Below are 10,099 nucleotides of genomic sequence, written 5' to 3'. Positions count from 1 at the left end.
TCGGGAACCCTCTTAGTGCCACCGGTGGACGTCCACGAAGTCCGGAAGTCCGGAGCTCCTGCGGCTTCCCCAGCTTACCGTAGGGCGGGGGCTTCCTGCCGCTGCAAGCCACAGCTCACATTGAACATACTTGCCTCTCCTCTAAGCTGGGCCACAAGGAGTCTATTCTGTGCACCCCACACACTCAGAAAAAGGTCTTAGGAACTATCGCTGCAGGGAGAGCTCTGCAGTAGTGTTCAGGGAAGGCAAGAAAGAAGGGAGCCTGCATGCTGACAAGAGAGGAGCTAACCTACTTAGAAGACAAACAAGAATGTAGACAGGAAAGGCAAGTGCCTAACACAGAGGCTCCAAGTCCTCCAGCTATGCGTGTATCTGGAACCAAGCAGTTGTTGTCCCTCAGTGTAGGTGTCCACAGCTCGCACTCCAGGTATCCACTACAATCTAGCTACCGTATGGCTCTGAAGCTCCATTTTGAAGGCTCTATCTCATTTTCACAAGACAGCCCCTGGCAGGCTAACTAGCCTGCAGTTAGCAAAGTATTCACAGCCCTCTCTCCTATGGGTCACCTCTACTCCTGTCACTAATGGGGGAAATACCCAGAGAGAAGGACACAGGGACATAAGGAGAACCTGGAGCCAGGTCTGCACCTCTCACTTCACAGTCTAACTCACATGGTCTTAGACTCTCTTGAAGGTGGCCATGGCCTGTGCAGCCTCATCTCCCAGTCTGGGGATATCAGACATAGCATGGGGAACCTGTACAAAGGGACTGAGCATTTGAAGCTTGAGAATGTTTACTGTGTGGTTGCCAGAGCTACAAGAGTGCAAGAAGGGCCAGGCAGTGGTGGCGCACGCCTTTAGTCCCAGCACTTGGGAGGCAGAGGCAGGCAGATTTCTGAGTTTAAGGCCAGCCTGGTCTACAGAGTGAGTTCCAGGACAGCTAGGGCTACACAGAGAAACCCTGTCTTGAAAAACCGAAAAAAGAAAAAAGAAAGAAAGAAAGAGTGCAAGAAGACTGGCAATTGCCCTGGACTCTCCTTCTACAGGCACAGAAACAGCTCACTTAGATCTGTGTGTCTAACAGGCCTATGCTAAGAGCCCTGGATGGAACGGAACATGGGATGGTAAGAATAACATCTCCGTATCTGCCTAGCTAACCGGACTGGAAACCAAACCTAATTCTGAACTTCCCTCTGCCACCTCTCAGATAACATTCAAACCCCGCCACCTCCATCCTCATCCTGGCTCTACCTAAAATGTGGCCTTTTCCAAATTCCAGCCAAAGGAATTGCTGAAAATCCAGGTAGAGTGTATACATAGCATGCAAGAAACTCTGGGTTCAATGCCCAACACTCATTAACCAAGTGCGGCAGCACAAGCATTAGGGAGTTAGAGGCAGAAGCATCAGAAGTTCAAAACCAGCCTGGAAGGCTCAAAGGATGAGGGGTCCTGCCCCAGAACCCCCAGATTTCCAACTTTTACTCATATTGGATCTTTAGTGAGAATTTTGATTTCTTTAAAAACCCAGTTGTTTTATGTGAATATGTTTTTGTTTTAATCCCAGGTATGGGATATAGGTTAGAAGTGTGAGAGACATAGAAACCTGATAAAATAGCTAAGCAAACGTGACATCATGGCTCTGGAACTCCTCTTCTCACAGGCGACAGCTTAAGTGGGAAAATTCACCGTTGGTACCACAGCATAAACCCTGAAACCAAGTGACACAGAAGGAGAGAACCATTTGACAAAGCAATTCCTCTAGCCAGGCATCTCAGCACTGGGGGGCCAGAGGCAGGCAGAACTCTGTAAGTTGGAGGTCTGCCTAGTCTACATGGAGAGTTCTAGAACAGCCAAGATTACGTAAAGAGACCCCGTCTCAAAAAAAAAAAAAAAAAAAAAAAAAAAAAAAAAAAAAAAAACCCATTAAAAAAGAAATGAAAGTACCCTGTGCTAAGCTGGGGAGATAACCTAGCTGGTAGAATGCTAGTGTAGTATCCACAACACCCTGTGTTCAAGTCCCAGCATCACATAAAGTGGGAGTAGTGTCCATACCTGGCTCCCAGACCTCAGGGAGGTGGAGACAGGCAGATAAGTCGCTCAAGGTCATCCTTGACGACACAGAGAGTTCTGGACTGTGGTGGTTTGAATAAAAATGACCCCTACAAGTTCATAGGGAGTGGCACTAGTAGGTTTGGCTCTGTTGGAGAAAGTATGTCACTTAGGAAGTGGGCCTTACGTTTCAGATGCTCAAGCCAGGCTCAGAGTGGCTCAAAGTCACAGGAGGACCTGTTGCCTAAGGATCAAGATGCAGAACTCTCAGCTCTTTTGCCAGCATTAAGTTAGCCTGCACGCTGCGGTGCTTCTGCCATGATGATGATGGACTAAACCTCTGACACTGTAAGTCAGCCCCAGTTGAATTTTTCCTTTATAAGAGTTGCTGTGATCATGGTGTCTCTTCAGAGCAATAAAACCCAAACTAAGACGAGGATCAATCTGGGATACATGAGACCTTGCCTCCATCATCATCACCACCATCAGCATCAGTATCTCTGCTCTGCTGAGTAAGAATGGGGACCACAGAATAGGGAACGTTAGGGAATGGTGGTTCGAACTAAGTTTTGACCAGGGATGAACTGGTTAAATGCTTCAGGGTGCAATTTTTTTTTCGAGATTTATTTATGTATTATTTCTATGTACTTATGTGTGTACCTCCATGGGTTTATATGCATCTCATGTATGCAAGAGCCACGGGATCAGAAGAGGATGATGGATCCCCTGGAACTGGAGTTACATGTTGTTTTCCAACCTGAAATGTGGGTGCTGGGAATTGAACCAGTTCTTTTATAAGAGCAGCATGTGTTCCTTACTGCTAGTCCCTCTCCTTAGTCCCCTAGCAATTCTAGAAAGTTCTCTCCACTCCCACTCAAAGCTCTCCTATCAGCCAAGCATCTTCCTGTTTTCCCAGTTCTGTCCACCAGGCTGTCACCCTTGGAAAACTTGCAGCAGCCAATACCCACTTGGGTTTGCTATCTGGATCCTCAGACACAGGAGAGTTACAGCTGTGGCTTCACAGCTGCCAGCTCCTGCTGCCCAGCAGGATCTTCTTTTATTATAGTTCCTGGCACAGTGTTCCCTGGGCCTGCTGAAGTAGATCGGAATCCTTACACAGCAGCCTTGGCTGTTGGCAAGAAGAAACTGGAGGGGTGACATCTATTAAATACTGAATAGAATTTAATTTATCAGTACTGAGTTAATCTTTTCTAAAAATTGTAATCATGTTTATTTATTTTGTTGGGAAAGGGGGACTCGAATGCCATATGTGTGTGGAAGTCAGAGGACCTACCCTGTGGTCCCGGGAATGGAGCTTGTTGGGAGCCGCGTGAGCATGACAGCATTCGCCATTCCAAGATGGCACGGGCATCCTGTCCTCCCACTAGTAAACAACTGACTGTGCAGGTGCAAAAGGCAAAAAGCGCGTCAAAGTCACTGCCCATCCCGGGGCGTATTATGGGTAATGAGTGAACAGCCAATCAGAAGTGAACACGTCACTCTAGGGTGTATATAAGCAGTGCTTTTTCCGGGCTTTGGGTCTTTCCACTTCTGCTTATACAAGAATAAATCCTCGCTGTGGTAACCACCCGAACACTGCCTCATGTGACTCTTCCGCGGGTGAAGGGGACACGGAGGGGCGCGGAACAGTCTGGCACCGAAAACCCGGGAATTTCAAGGTGCAGCAGAGACCCCCCAAGTTTGGGGGCAGATTAAAAGACTACAGGAATGAGGTACGTCTCTGAGAGATATGCCTGGGGTGGAAGCCTTCGTTGCGAGCGGACTTTCACTCACCGCCGCCGCTCCACTACCTAGCCTCTTGCTTGCGTTGCTTTTGCTTTCAGCTATTAGTGCAAGTCAAGAGGTTTCAGGAGAGGGCCACCCTAGCATACCAGAAACAGAGCGTGTTAGCCAGCATCAGGCCAAGGAGCCTGGAGATCAGGCCAAAGAGCCTGGAGATCAGGCCAAAGAGCCTGGAGAAAGAAAAGAGTACTCAAAAGAAACAAGGGCTACTGCAGAGCCTAATAAGGTTAAGGACCCTCCACCGGCTGGTGGAGAGAGAGTGGAGGACAAAAGGACCCCCCCCCCCCTTTATGGCAGAATCTTTGGGGAATCAGAGCAAGCAATGCCAGTGATAGAACAGATGATCTTTGAAAATGCCACAGCTGAATGCCGTGCAGCCATTGTCCCTCGTAGGAACAAGAGGATACAAGACTGGCTGAGAGCCTGTTGCAGCCCGGGGAGGGGAGCTGTTTGTGTTTATTCCACAGGTGAAGACAATCCAATTTGGGTCCCTATGCAGCTGGTGCAGATTGTGAAGAATGAAGCTAGATTGCAAGATGACGGCTCTGATTCTCCTGATACTGATGTTCGATTTGGGGATAAGTATACCGCTATGGGCCATAGTTAGATCTTGGCCTGTTCCCATGCCAGTACATTCAAATTCTGCAGCGCTGCCATTGTTTACAGCTATTGAGTGTTACTTGGTTGCCCTGTCCTCACGGTGCACCCGCCAGCAGCATGAGTTATATAATGCTACAAGTTTTCCATTAAATTTTACACTTTGTTTTGTGGCAGCAAAACTTTATAGCATAAAGGTAATCTACTTGGTGTTGATTTTAGAGAAAATACATTGCTTACATCGTTAAAGATTGGTTTTGTTTCTCAAAAATATGGTTATACTCTAATATTACAAAAGAGGCTTAAAAACATAGTTAAACTGCCAATATTCCATTGGCTACAGTTGGTAGTTCAACCGAGAGTTTGAAAATTTCTGATTTGCCTATGTTTATAGAGAAAAGATACAACACGTGTCTTTTAAAGTTTACAGTTTAAATTTAAGGTTTAAAGTTAAAGTTAAAGTCAAAATCGCACAGTTCAGACCTAGCCAAGCCTCAGAGAACAGGCTGGAGGGAGGTTAAGCGCATTTACATTTGAATTAAGACAATGCAGACTGAGCTGCAGAAGCCCAGGTGCTAAGCATCCCTTTTGTTCTGGGTCTTCAAGACCAGGTCCTAGAAATGTGTTTACCAGAATTCGTCTTTTGTCTTCATTGTTTCTTGTGAGAAGAGGGATAAATCTAAGACCCAAAGACTTTACAACAGTCTGTGGGCTAAAAGTTATGATTATGCTGGAGACATTAAAATTATGCCTACTTCCCTCCATGAGTATAACTGTACCTGCTGATAAAATATTGTTCAAATTGTTTTAATTCCTTTATATTCAAAGTTGTTAAAAATGAGATGCTTTGGATTCCTCTAATATATGTAACAATTATTAGAGAATAAGGTTGGCTTTTATCTGATATATTCATTGGACTAAAAAAGATTGTTTTTTTTTTTTTTTTGTTTTTGTTTTTTTTGGTTTTTCGAGACTGGGTTTCTCTGTGTAGCCCTGGCTGTCCTGGAACTCACTCTGTAGACCAGGCTGGCCTCGAACTCAGAAATCCACCTGCCTCTGCCTCCCAAGTGCTGGGATTAAAGGCGTGCGCCACCACTGCCCGGCACAAAAGATTGGTTATTAAATTAATCCAAAATAAAGTTCAAATTTAAGATTTATACAGCCTAACTTGCCTACTCCAGCTGCCATTTCAGTAAATGCTTATAGAATTATTATAGATATAAAAGATGTTTTTATACCATCCCTTTACATTTCTGGTAAAGGTAAGAGGTTTACAGTTAGTAAATTTATTCATAATTTTTAAGAGCCCATGAAGTGATATTTGTTAGAAATAATTGCTTCAGAAAATGGTTAATTGTTTTACATTTTATATATATAAATATTGTTGCTTTAATACAAAAAATTTAGAGGTTAAATCTTTTAGTGTATAATATTCATTGTGTGATACTTTATTAGTGGATTCTCTAAAGAAGTTTTTTTCGCAAGCCTTTGCTCCAATATAACGAGCTTTAAAAAAAATTTTTAGAGTACTTGTTGCTCCAGAAAAGATTCAAAGACACTGTCTTTCAATATTTGAGACCTCAGTTATATCCTAATCAGATTGTGACACAGAAAATTCTAATAAAAATAGATAGTTGGGGCTAGAGAGATGGCTCAGCCGTTAAAGGCTAGACTTAATTTAAATATAAAAGCTGAACTCCCAGCAACCACATGGTGGCTCACAACCATTTGTGGTGGGGATCTAACGCCATCTTCTGGCTTGTGAGTGTACATGCAAAAAGAAATGGTTTACTTTTAATCTTGATTTGCTCTTAGTGATTTTTAAAAGTTGTTTAGAGATATTAATTGGCTAAAACCTCATCTTAAGCTTACCATAGGAGGATTTGAACCTCTATTTGATATTTTCAAAGGGATGCAAGTCCTAATTCCCCTTGACAATTAACTAATAAAAGATAGAGATAGCTTTGCTGAAAATAAAGTAAGCTGTTAGTTATCAACAGATAAATTATATAGACTATAATAAATTGTTGGCTGTTTGTGTTATTACTACTCATATGTCCACAACAGCCCTTTGACAAAAGAAACCATTAATATGGATTTGTCTTTCTTCATTTACAAATAAAGTTTATATGATAAAATCCTAAAAACATTTTAGATAAAAGGTTTATTCTTTATTCCACATAACAATTAAATTGGTTATTGAATTATTAAATTTGGCCTATTACATGACAAACATTTTAGACAAATTTGATAGTCATATGTTACAGTTTTTCTCTATACATGCTTTTATATTTCCTAAAATTTACTATGCATGCAGACCATAGAAAAGATGTTTGCTATATTTACTATATTTACAGATGCCTCATCTATTGAGAAGACAGTATATGTAATTAAATCATATGTGTATTTTCTTGAGTTTACCCTGCTTCAACACAATTAAATTATGTGTTGTAGCCACTGTTTAGAATGTTAAAAAAGGGTGTATTTGCCTTTGTCTTGTTGAATGGTATATTTCATGAAGTACAAAATGTTTCAGCTATACAATCTAATATCTCTAGCCATTTGAATAACATTAAAATTAATAAGGTGTTTAGGAATGCATCTGCACAACCGGTGTCAGTGTGTGTGGAACCTTATTTTTCTTTATGTTATCCAACTTTCAGAATAATTCTGATATCTTGGATTGTAAGAATGTTACATGCTTTTTAGCACAATGCTGGAATGGATCACTAGACCTAGCCTTGGTTGTGCACGTGCCTACCTTTGTGCCCATCCCAGTAGAAGCCGATCCTGAAACTTTCCCTACTACATCATTATTGAGACATAAAAGAGACTTTGGCATTACTGCAGCCATTATCACTGCTATTACCATCTCTGCAGCTACAGCTGTGACAGCCGGCACAGGCATGGTTAATAAAGTTACAGCAGCCACTGTTGTTAATCAAAACTCAGAAAAGACCTCTGAGGCTTTGACCATTCTACAGAAAGTGGATGCATACCTGGCATCAGACATTCTGTTGGTCAATCAGAGAGTTGATTTGCTCCAAGCCCATGTGGAGCAGCTCACGGATGTGGTTCAAATGAGCTGCGTGTCAGCAACCCCACAGGTAGGTATTACACCTCTGAGATTTATGAATGATACATTTATTCAAAGCCATAATCTTTCTGCTTATTTAAAAGGGAATTGGACTAGGGAGCTGGACCAGATGCAGCAGCAATTGTAGATCCGGATTTTGAGCCTTGATGGAGCACGAGTGGACCCTGTTACCCCTGGCGATTTTACTTCTTGGCTTACCTCTGCCTTTTCCTTCTTTCTTAAAGGGTGGGGATAGGCCTGTTTGGTGCAGCCCTATGTTGTGGATTAGTGTTCATGTTATGGTTGGTCTGTAAGCTCAGAGCCCAACAAAAACGTGATAAGGTCGTTATCGCCCAAGCACTCGTAGCCTTGAGCAAGCATCTCCCCCTGAAATTTGGCTATCTAGGCTAAGAAAGTAGCTGATGACTGAGACCCTCAGTCGATGCACCCCAAGGGTTCAGCCCATTGCACTGGGTCGATGAGAGGTCTAAGTCTAGCCAGCCCTTGCCTAAATAACTGTGGTACCAGAATATCTAGAGGTGTTTGCGAGTGGGTACTCGACAGGGAATGTTCCACGAGTGTGGATAGATTTCCCCGAAAGTATGCCTGATTGCACAAAGGTTTGATGCCAAGAAACCTCCCCTGGTGGCGCCCCAGGGTGGAGGCTCCCTTTCCCCGCCAAAAGGCATCGAGATGGGTATGGGAAGTACTCCTCATTGCACGATTACGAGAGAAGAAACCCATTACAATATCTCATTTTGCACAGGGGATCAGGCCTCTGCTTTCCCTCACTGAGTTGGTGCCGTGCTTGATAGGCAATAGGCTGTTCCATTTTGAATATATAGATAGGGGGAGATGTTGGGAGCCGCAGTGAGCGTGACAGCATTCGCCATTACAAGATGGCGCGGGCATCCTGTCCTCCCACTAGTAAACAACTGACTGCGCAGGTGCAAAAGGCAAAAAGCGCGCCAAAGTCACTGCCCATCCCGGGGCGTATTATGGGTAATGAGTGAACAGCCAATCAGAAGTGAACACGTCACTCTAGGGTGTATATAAGCAGTGCCTTTTCCGGGCTTTCCGTCTTTCTGCTTCTGCTTATACAAGAATAAAGCCTCGTTGTAGTAACCACCAGAACACTGCCTCACATGTCTCTTCCGCGGGCGAAGGGGACACGGAGGGGCGAGGAACAGGAACTCAGGTCTTTGGATTGACAGCAAGCACCTTTACCCACTGAACCATCTTTTTATGTTGTTCTGTTTTACAAGACAGGGTTTCTCTGTGTGTCCCTGGCTGTCCTAGAACTTGCTTTGCAGACCAGGCTAGCCTTGAACTCACTGAGATTTGCCTGCCTCTGCCTCCAACAGAGTGCTAGAATTCAAGGCCTATGCTGCTATCATGCCTGGTGTGACTGTTAATTTGACTGTCAATTTGACTGGACTGAGGACTACCTGGGAGAGAAGTAAGGCACATTCTGGCTTGTTTCTGTGAGGGCATTTCCAGAATAAATTAAATAAGGTGAGGAAGACCTACTGTGAATGTGGGGGTACCTAGGCATAGGACAAGAGCCCGATGGAATGAAAGCTTCCTCTGCTTCCTGGTTGCCACGAGATGAGTAATCTCGGCCAAGGCTCCTGCCACCATGGTACTATGTCTCCCAAAGGGCCGAGAAACAAGATAGGTGACAAATCTCTCCCCTGTCTATTGTTCCTCTCAGGTCTTCATGGCCACCAAAAGGTATGACTAGCACAGTTTGCTACATTTATTATCTCTTGCATGTTCATAAAAAGCCACAGGTGATGCATGTGTTTTTATTATCCCCTTTTACAATGAGGAAAATGGCATGGAGAGGATGAAAAGCTCCCTGAAGCCCAACAGCTTGGGCTGAAGTCTGGACTCGCTGAGGACAGAGTATGCACTCCTAACTTCTAGAGCACGTGGTAACACTTGGCAGTGCCTGTCAGATGGATGGGTGGGCAAGTAGATGAATGGGTTTCTTTTTTTTTTTTTTTTTTAATCTATTTATTTTTTTTATATATGTGAGTACATTGTACTTCTCTACAGACACACCAGAAGAGGGCATCAGATCTCATTACAGATGGTTGTGAGCCACCATGTGGTTGCTGGGAATTGAACTCAGGACCTCTGGAAGAGCAGTCAAGTGCTCTTAACCACTGAACCATCTCTCCAGCCCAGATGAATGGGTTTCTAGATAGATGGTAGGCACCTAGATAATGTGTGGATTGGGTCATTCTCTATATAGATGGGTGAGAAGATAGATGGATGGATATTTCAGACATGATTATGTCAATGGGTAGGTAGCTGGACAGATGGGCAGATATGTGTCTAGATGAAAAGATAGGTGGATGAATGGGAGCCCAGATGGAAGGATGGGTAGATGGATAAGTGGTTATCTGGACAGACAGAGGAATAATATATGGGTGCATATAGGTAGGTGAGTGGACGGATGCAGAGTGCACCAGGTCCTTGTACTCATAAATAAACACTCAGGAAACCAGGGGTGTTAAATATGCAGGGGTGCTTTATTGTGCACCTGGAATTGGAATGATTGTTCCCA

General features: G+C 43.7%; 1 long non-coding RNA gene across 1 annotated transcript; it reads left to right on the top strand.

Annotated features, from left to right (window-relative positions):
* The first annotated feature begins 2 nt into the window (after positions 1-2).
* Positions 3-8,658, top strand: LOC143441242 (uncharacterized). The gene is made up of 2 exons (XR_013108457.1): positions 3-1,123; positions 2,243-8,658. It is a non-coding gene; the product is annotated as an uncharacterized LOC143441242 (long non-coding RNA).
* The last annotated feature ends 1,441 nt before the right edge of the window (positions 8,659-10,099 follow it).

Source organism: Arvicanthis niloticus, chromosome 2, assembly GCF_011762505.2.
Source record: "Arvicanthis niloticus isolate mArvNil1 chromosome 2, mArvNil1.pat.X, whole genome shotgun sequence".
Classification (NCBI taxonomy): Eukaryota; Metazoa; Chordata; class Mammalia; order Rodentia; family Muridae; genus Arvicanthis; species Arvicanthis niloticus.
This window is presented reverse-complemented; position numbering and strand designations above follow the sequence as displayed.